Source organism: Capra hircus, chromosome 13, assembly GCF_001704415.2.
Source record: "Capra hircus breed San Clemente chromosome 13, ASM170441v1, whole genome shotgun sequence".
Taxonomy (NCBI): Eukaryota; Metazoa; Chordata; class Mammalia; order Artiodactyla; family Bovidae; genus Capra; species Capra hircus.
In genome coordinates, this window is record NC_030820.1 from 42,901,870 (window position 1) to 42,911,358 (window position 9,489).

General features: G+C 42.3%; 1 protein-coding gene across 1 annotated transcript in view; it reads left to right on the forward strand.

Moving 5' to 3' along the window:
* LOC102188299 (prostaglandin F synthase 1) overlaps window positions 1-9,489 on the forward strand; it is a 64,926-nt gene that overhangs the window by 49,090 nt on the left and 6,347 nt on the right. The window lies entirely within an intron of this gene.

A 9,489-nucleotide genomic window follows, 5' to 3' on the forward strand; every position in this document is an offset into this window, starting at 1 on the left:
AGGTCCTCATCATTTCTGAATATCCTTCAAGGGTGAACCTGAACCACCCTGTTCTCTTGGAGGACCTAGTTCTCTCTGCCATTGCCCAAAAGCACAAGCAAACTCCAGCTCTGGTTGCCCTTCGCTACCAGATACAACATGGGGTTGTGGTTCTGACTAAGAGTTTCAACAAGAAGTGGGTCAAAGATAACATGCAGGTGATGATAAGTGGGTCTGTGGGCAGAGGGCTTCTAGGGAATATCCTTCACAAGGGTCATCCTTTGTCTGTCTCTCAAGACTTGCCTTGAGTCAAGATGAGTTACCTGTTCTTTCCTGTGCATGAAAGCCTTGTGCGTATTCCTCGTGGTTTTCTCCACCTGATGTGGCAACAGGAGAGTTGGCATGACTAGAGAGGTTTACAGTTCAGTTCAGTTCAGTTCAGTCTCTCAGTCATGTCTGACTCTTTGCAACCCCATGAACTGCAGCACGCCAGGCCTCCCTGTCATTCACCAACTTCTGGAGTCCATCCAAACCTATGTCCATTGAGTCGGTGATGCCATCCAACCATCTCATCCTCTGTTGTTCCCTTCTCCTCCTGCCCTCAATCTTTCCCAGCATCAGGGTCTTTTCATGAGTCAGCTCTTCACATCAGGTTGCCAAAGTATTGGAGTTTCAGCTTCAACATCAGTCCTGCCAAGGAACACCCAAGACTGATCTCCTTTTGGATGAACTGATTGGATCTCCTTGCAGTCCAAGGGACTCTCAAGAGTTTTCTCCAACACCACAGTTCAAAAGCATCAATTCTTCGGTGCTCAGTTTTCTTCACAGTCCAACTCTCACACCCATACATGACCACTGGAAAAACCATGGCCTTGACTAGATGGACCTTTGTTGACAAAGTAATGTCTCTGCTTTTTAATATGCTAAGTTGGTAACAACTTTCCTTCCAAAGAGTAAAAGTATTTTAATTTCATGGCTGTAATCACCATCTTCAGTGATTTTGGAGGCCCCCCAAATAAAGTCATCCACTGTTTCCCCATCTATTTCCCATGAAGTGATGGGACCAGATGCCATGATCTTAGTTTTCTGAATGTTGAGCTTTAAGCCAACTTTTTCACTCTCCTCTTTCACTTTTGCTAAAGTTGGACAGAAAACAGAGATTTTAGCTCCAATGCTATGTCTCCAGTTTATTATGTCACATTGTACAAATGATATCTTATTGTCTTTTTCTCAATTGATGAAATTGCATTATGTGATTTTTTTTAAGGCCATTTTGTGTGTTTTAACAAAATACTACACACTGAGGGACTGAGAAAAAAATGAAATTTGTTTTTCACAGTTCTGAAGCTGGAGTTCTGAGGTCAGGGTGCCCATGTGGTTGGGTGATGGCCCTCCTCCAGGTCACTGGCTTCTCCTTGTATCTTAACATGTTGGAGGGGCCACCAGAGCTGTCCCAAGTCTCTTATATGATATTGTTTAAATTTCATACATGAGGGCTCTACAATTATGTCCTAATAACCTGTAAAAAACTCCTTTTCTAACACCATCAAGATGTGAATTTTGGGGTACAAAAATTATGGCAGTGATCTTTAACCTCCTAATTGTGGTTTTATCTTGTATTTCCATGAATACTATAAGGTTTTAATTCACATATTTAATCTCCTTGAGTTTCTGCTGTTGCAAAGTTCCTGTTCAAGACTGTGCCTATTATTGCTAAGCTGTCTGTGTTTTAATTTCTGTCTAGGAGACCATTATTGTACCCTTGGTGTAGCTGTACAGGAAACTCTCCCCAGTTTTACTATTTAATGCAGAGATCATTTCTGCATCTCTCGATTCTGTACTTTGACAATCAGCCAGCACTCAGCTAAGTGGTTGTCCTCTAGGCTGGGCTCTCTTGGGCATTTGCAGTTCAGGGCTTTACCAGCTGGATGTGACTCTTGTCAGAGGAGCCTGCATGCTTCTCTGTGTATTTTTTCATATATATTTAGCTAGACTGTGACAACTACCTCAGCACAGCCCTATGATCCCTAGTCAGTCAGTTAGTTGAGTTACTCAATCATGTTCGACTCTTTGCAACCCCATGGTCTGCAGTACGCCAGACTTCCCTGTCCATTACCAACTCCTGGAGTTTACTCAAACTCATGTCCATCGAGTCAGTGATGCCATTCAACCATCTCATTCTCTGTTGTCCCCTTATGCTCTTGCCTTCAATCTTTCCCAGTATCAGGGTCTTTTCCAATGAGTCAGTTCTTTGCATCAGGTGGCCAAAGTATTGGAGTTCCAGCTTCAGCATCAGTCCTTCCAATGAATACTCAGGAATAATTTCCTTTACGATTGACTGGTTTGATCTCCTTGCAGTCCAAGGGACTCAAGAGTGTTCTCCAACACCACATTTCAAAAGCATCAATTCTTCAGCACTCAGCTTTCTTTATAGTTCAACTCTCACATCCATACATGACTACTGGAAAAACCATAGCTTTGACCAGATGGACCTTCGTCAGAAAAGTGACGTCTCTACTTTTTAATATGCTGTCTAGGTTTGTCATAGCTTTTCTTTCAAGGAGCAAGTGTCTTTTAATTTCCCAATTATGATCCCAAGCTAGGGAGTAGGAAAAAATCCTCTTCATGTCTAGGCTCAAAACTAACTCACCATTTCTTCTGGCAAATTTCACTGCCCAATGCAAGTTATGGGTCAGGCCAAGTCAAGAACAATTATATAGTCCCCTGAAAAATTGTTTTTGTGTTTGCATTCAAATTTGGCTGTGAAATACACCTGGAACTGATTTTCTAATATGATATAAAATGATTACCTATTTTTTTATTTAAATGGAAATCTAAGTGTCCACATTTTCCCACAGATTTTCACTGCCAACTGTCTCATATATCAAATGTTCATAAATACATTTCTGGCCTCTCCCTTATATTTAACTATTCAGTTTTCTGTACTCTGTTACAAAAGTATAAAATAAGTCTTGCTTTTCAGGATGGCATATTTTTCTTCTTTAAGGATATCTTGATTGCTCTTGACTAGCTATTTCTTATTTCAAACTTAGTATCACTTTACTGAATTTCACAAAATAATACGTGTTTAAGTCTTTGGTTCATATTGCACTTGAAACACTACATCACTTTGGAGAAAATGAATTTCTTGATAAAATTGAGCTTTCCATTTCAAAATTATGATATGAATTTTTAATTATTTAGGTGTTCTCTAATGTCTTAAACACTTCATAACTTTCTCCACAAAGGCATTTACATAAAGTTTTTTAGGTTCAATTATAGGTAATTACTTTGCCAACAAAGGTCCGTCTAGTCAAGGCTATGGTTTTTCCAGTGGTAATGTATGGATGTGAGAGTTGGACTGTGAAGAAAGCTGAGTGCCGAAGAATTGATGCTTTTAAACTCTGGTGTTGGAGAAGATTCTTGTGAGTCCCTTGGACTGCAAGAAGATCCAACCAGTCCATTTTAAAGGAGATCGGTCCTGGGTGTTCTTTGGAAGGAATGATGCTAAAGCTGAAACTCAAGTACTTTGGCCACCTCATGCGGCGAGTTGACTCATTGGAAAAGACTCTGATGCTGGGAGGGATTGGGGGCAGGAAGAGATGGGGACAATAGAGTATGAGATGGCTGGATGGCATCACCAACTCTATGGACGTGAGTTTGAGTGAACTCTGGGAGCTGGTGATGGACAGGGAGGCCTGGCCTGCTGCAATTCATGGGGTTGCAAAGGCTGCAATTCATGGGGTTGCAAAGAGTCGGATACAACTGAGCAACTGAACTGAACTGATAGGTAATGAGTATGTTGGTATCAGATTCTTAAATAGGCTTTCATGGAGGAGCCTCCTTCTGACTCTGCTTCAGCTGAATGCTGTCACCCTTAGGGTGTGTTGGGGGGAGTTAATTAGTCTAATGTTAGCTCAGATTCAGTATCGAGTCAAGAGTGTCCAATGACCATGCTTGGTAAAAGATTTTAATTTGTTTTTTCAAGTGATTCACTTAGATAAGGGACTGATGCACTGTAATGTTTGTGAGGTGGACAGTGAAAAAAAAGGTGTGGGAAGGAGAGGTGAGAACTCAGCAGAGGTTCCTAGGCTTGTTCACCTGGAAGCTGAGGACAGATATGGCTTCCCTGTCCCCTCTTCTTGTCTGCATCCAGCTGGAAACTCCTCCAGTCCCCAGGGGGACGCCAGTTCTTGGGGGAGTGAACATGGTTCTTTCCTTTCTTCCAGGTGTTTGACTTTTAACTGACTCTGGAAGATATGAAAGCAATTGATGGCCTCAACAGAAATAGAAGATACTATGAATTTCTACCATAAGTGACTTGCAGATGTTTCACACATATGTTATTTTCTGTAGCAGGCAGTTCAGTAGGGGAACTAAGCTTTTTAAAGCTTAATTCTTGGAAGACAGTCCTGATTTCCAGCATAGGAATAAACCAGGGGCTTCCTGCAGACCTCACACCAGAGGTTTCCTCTAGGACTTCATCTCAGACCAACCAAAATGTGATTGGAGCCCAGAACAGCGCATCAATAAAATCCCGAGTTCACATCATAGTGAATTCACTACTTTGTGCCCTTGATCCCTGTGCCTGGTGTACCTCCCCTCAGGGCTGAGAGACTCAGGAAACAGAGGGCACAGTGTCTGCAGCCCAGTGTTCATTCAAGGACTTGTGAACATGTTTCATCTTTAATTCTTTTTACATCAGGGGAAAATAATTATATTAATAATAACTATATGATAATGACTCCATCATGCATTACATTCTTGTTTTGTTGTTTTTGTTTAATCTGTAAGTCCTGTATGACTCTCTACCATCCCATGTGCTACAGCCCAACAGGCTCCTCTGCACTTGACATTTCCCAGGCAATAATATTGGAGTGGATTGTCATTTCATTCTCCAATCGATCTTGCTACCCTAGGGATTGAACCCAGGTTTCCTGCTTGGTAGGTGGATCCTTAACCATTGAGCCACCTGGGAAGAAGGCATTCATATTACGCCTAACAAAATTACAAAATGTATTGTTGATATTTTTTATGAAGGATGGTCCCATGAAATCCAATGTGCATCTGTGCTGAGAAGTCACAGGGGGCCTGCTTCCACCCTGTCCCCTAAGTGTCCGGTGGATTTTCTCCCTAATGGGCATTTTTTTTCTCCAACACATCATCCACTTCTTTCAAATTGGTTTCCTCATTGGCCTTTTTTTCCCTGTTGCAACTCCTACATCCTCACCCTTGTTATCTCACAAAGCTGAATTACCAGTAGATCATGAGCTTAACTGACCCTCCAGTGAGTGACTGCTGTGTCCTTAGCAGGACACACCCAGGTAAGATCATCTGGGTCTTCTGCTTTCTTGAGTAAAGACTCACACCTGTGTTGTATCTGTTCATCAGTGATTCATCCACTGTGGGGTCCCTACCTCCCGTACTTTGACTTAGTCACTAACATGTGATTCCAGCTGCCGAATTACTGCAGGAGGATGTCAAGACTGAAGAGACAGATGACTGATCAAACAGGGAGAAGCTGGAAGGGAGTTTAGAGAGAAGGGAATACAAATTATTGGTGAAATGAAGCTTTTGTTTCCAACGAAGGATCTCAAAACTCTCCCTATTGCTTGTAAGCTGTATCATGCTTCTGAGAAAAGCCATGATGAAAGGAAAAAATGTGGAAGGTTATTTTTCTGTACTTAGGAGATTCTAAGTATAATTCTATGTTCTTCATTAGGCTGCAAATGCCTAGACTTACTCCTCTTTGTGGGCTTGGGTCAATGGCACAGCTCCTGGCACTTGGAATCGCTCAGAGTGCACTTTTTAATTAATGAAAAAGGACAAATTCAGAAAGAAAAGTAAAATGATGGAAAAAAAAAGGAAAACAGCAGTAATACTAATTTCTGAGTAACAAGTGTTTTAATGTATTATAAATTAAGAAAGGAATATTCCCTCTTTGAGCTGTGTGATTATTCAAGTGCTTGTGGTAGCTCTTCAATAGATGACAAGTTCCTTAATGCAGGCACTCTGCATTTATGGAGTGTTCACTAGCTTATCCATGGGTGTATGAAAAAGGGCAGCTAATTTATTCACTGGGCACCTTTTCATCATCTAGGAGCAGAAGTTACACCTGTGTCTGAGATGATCGCTACAGTTACTGCCAGGTCTTGTGCTCTCATATAAATTATAACAAGTCAAACTACCCGTCACTGTGGAGTGAATGTCGCATGTGGATGTTGGGACTGGATGTGCAGGTGCCGTGTGCACATGGAGCAGACACCGCGTGTGTGCTTGTCGGGGGAGAAGGAGGGACGTGTTTGTAGATTTAGAGTTTTAGCCCATCCTGACCGCATCATAGAGTAATACTGATTTAATGACATGACTGATTTAATAAATGAATCCTCCTCCTTCTCTTTCAGTGGTGTTGGTCACCCTGAGTATCCATTCTCTGAAGAATATTGACTCTCAACTCTCACTGAGATTCTTCAAGATTTTCTTGTGTCACTTTTGTCCTGGTGGAGGTACTCAAATGAAGTGTCTGAACTTTTGAAAGCTTGACTTTCCTTTTTAAAAAATAAAAAGTTCATGAAACAATGAGCAATAAAGACTTCAAGTAAGATTCTTGTTTCTGATCATTAAAATAATACCTCCAAATTGTAGAAAATTTGGAAAATAGAAGGGACCAGATAGAAAATAAAGATCAGTTGTGTTTACCCATTTAAAAATACTTACCTTTGGTATATTTACCTTGTGATTTTCCTACACAAATATGTGCATTTGTTTACTTACAAAGACAAATAAACTTCAATCGACAGATTGTATACTTCTTTTGAAACAGCGTAAGTATCTTGGTAAGCTAAAAGAATGATTTTTAAAAATCGGGTGTTGTATTTTACTTCCTGTAAAGCAGCACATTTTGCTCATTTATATAATTTCTTAATTGTCTGCCCATGCTTAGCATTTTGATGAATCATTACATATTTTGAGTTCGTTCATTGGTCATTCAGCAAACCTTTATTGAATATTCTTTAGAAAGACATTGTTTCATCAAAAAATGTCAATAAGTGAAATAAATTCTTGAGTCTTTAGTCTCGTGGAGAATGAGACTGTGAATGGTATCAGGCGAATTTAGCTGTTAGAAATGGTTATGTGTCTGTTGAGATAGTTCTGCATAATGTCTTGCATTTCTGTACATCTATTCAGCAGAGACACCAACTACCCTTGACCCCACACAACTTTTCATTTCTACAAAACAGCCTTGAAGATAGAGACAGTGATTCCTGCATTTCTCTGGAACAGAAAACGCTTATTCCAGGAAGGAAGAGTGTTCATGGAACATTTAAGGGCCAGTAAGTTGGCTGATGTTTGTGGAGTTTAGTGAGGTGGAGAGACAGGAGCTGGAGACAAGTCAGAGAGCCAGTGGGGCAGGGGGTCCTTGTCACCTAGGCTTTTAAAGGACTTTACTGTGAGGGAAATGGAGAAGGATACTTCCAGAACACTGCTCTTCGGGCTACTCTCTGATAGCCGACTGCCACACTGTCCCGTCCAGACATCCTGCCTGTCTCAGCTGGCTCTATACCCTACACTGCCCACTCTGCCCAGCATGGGCAGCCCTTGCCCTGGGGGGAGTAAACTGGATCCAGAGGCACTGAAGGGGTGTCTGTGGGCTGGGGGGCACACAAGCTGCCCAGTAAACTGGCCAAGTTCTGGACAATGTCCAGCCGCCTTCTCAGCCTGTTCCAGGAGCATAAGCAGGTGCATGTCTCAGGAGAGGAGTCAGGTTCCCGGACCGCCTGTGGGTCTAGCTGGGTTCACAGTAGCTGCGGGGCTGCGACCTCCCGGGGTCATCCCAGGGCTGCAGTGCCCAGTGTGTGGTGTGCACAGGTCTCTCTAGGGAGGACTTCTGAGGCCCTGTCCCCCCTTCTCATCTGGGGCCCTCTTGTGGGCTCAGTCCTGATCTGCTGGCTTCTCTTCCCTTCCCACCCAGCTCAATAGGGATGGTTCTTTACAGCCTTGGTGTGGAGGAGTCTTCCTGCTTGTGCCATGTGTTTTCAAGAGATGGGACCCCCTAATGTGCTTCTGGGGGAGCTGAGCTCAGCATCCTCTTGCCCACCTGGAGCTCCTCCCCAGGACAGTAAGTGTGTGACACTCACTGTGCTCTAAGTGTGGCTCCTGTGATTGTTCAGGAAGAGTACGTGCCAATTTCTTTTCTTCCTTTCATGGATCAGGCTTCCCAGGTAGGGCAGTGGTAAAGAATCTGCCTGACAGTGCAGGAGATATGAGTTGCATCTCTGATCCAGGAAGATCCGCTGGAAAAGGAAATGGCAGCCCACTCCAGTATTCTTGCCTGGAGAATACCATGGACAGAGAAGACTGTGGGGTTCATGGGGGTCACAATGGAGGGGTCTTGACTTTGCGACTAAACAGTAGCAAAAATAGTTTCATGGTTCATGTTTTTCTCTCTTTTTTCTCTCTCTGTCTCTTTTTTTAGGTTTGTTGTTTCACCTTTCTTTATTGTATGCCTTTTCTCTCTCTCCTTCTGTGTGTTCCTAACTGGGTACTTGGACAAGAACAGCACACCCACTGTTTGCGGATTTGTACCACATCCAGTTTGTCCTTTGCTAGTTGACATGGCATATCCCTGTTCTGGGGTCAGCCCAACAGGAATCTAAGGGAAACTCAAGTCATTTCTGAGTCAACAACTTACTGGCCCATGAGTGGCTTTCTGATTCTGGGAAATTTATGATTGTTTTTGAATGTCTTATTACCCCCCAAATCCACACCCCAATTCTATCATGGATTTACATGGTCTGTGTCTGTCCCTACCCTTAGTCCCTGGCCCTGGTCCCATACATATCTATTCCCCCTGTAGGTGTAATGAGCCACTCCAGCTGCTCTTCAGTTCAAGCTCAGACTTAAGTGAAATGGACACCATTTTCCTGGCAAGCTCCAAGTAGTGGAGAATATCGCATATAAGGATTTCTGTGATGAGTCTCCTTTGAGGGAGGCAGCAGGGTGCTGACCCGCTGACCTTTACAGATCAAGATGGCTCTGTTCAAGTCAGGGGAGAGATGAGTGTAGATAAAACATACGGAAATGTCCTTCCAGTCTTTTGGATCTTCCCTAGTTTTGCATTCACTTTGTTGCTGTAGATGTTTTTTTGACTGGTTCCCAGATCTCCGACGACATTTTTCAGCTGCTTTCTTTTTCCATACTTCCCTTTTCGAGGGAGACTTCACTCCTCCTAGCTCATTATTTTGCTGACATCACTCTAACAACATCTGCTTGTACCAGTGCATCATGGTTTCCCTTACTCTTCCTAAATTTGTTGCAATTTCAGTTGTTTATCGGTTTTTCTTTTATGAATAATGTTTAGCACAATAACAAACTGTGTAAAATAAGTATTGGTTATATAATAAGAGTACTCTAAAAAGTTATGTAACTTAGTTCAAGGTATAAACACTCAAGAGTCTGTTTGAACCTGCACATGGTATCCACAAATTAATAATTGACGTCAATAAACAC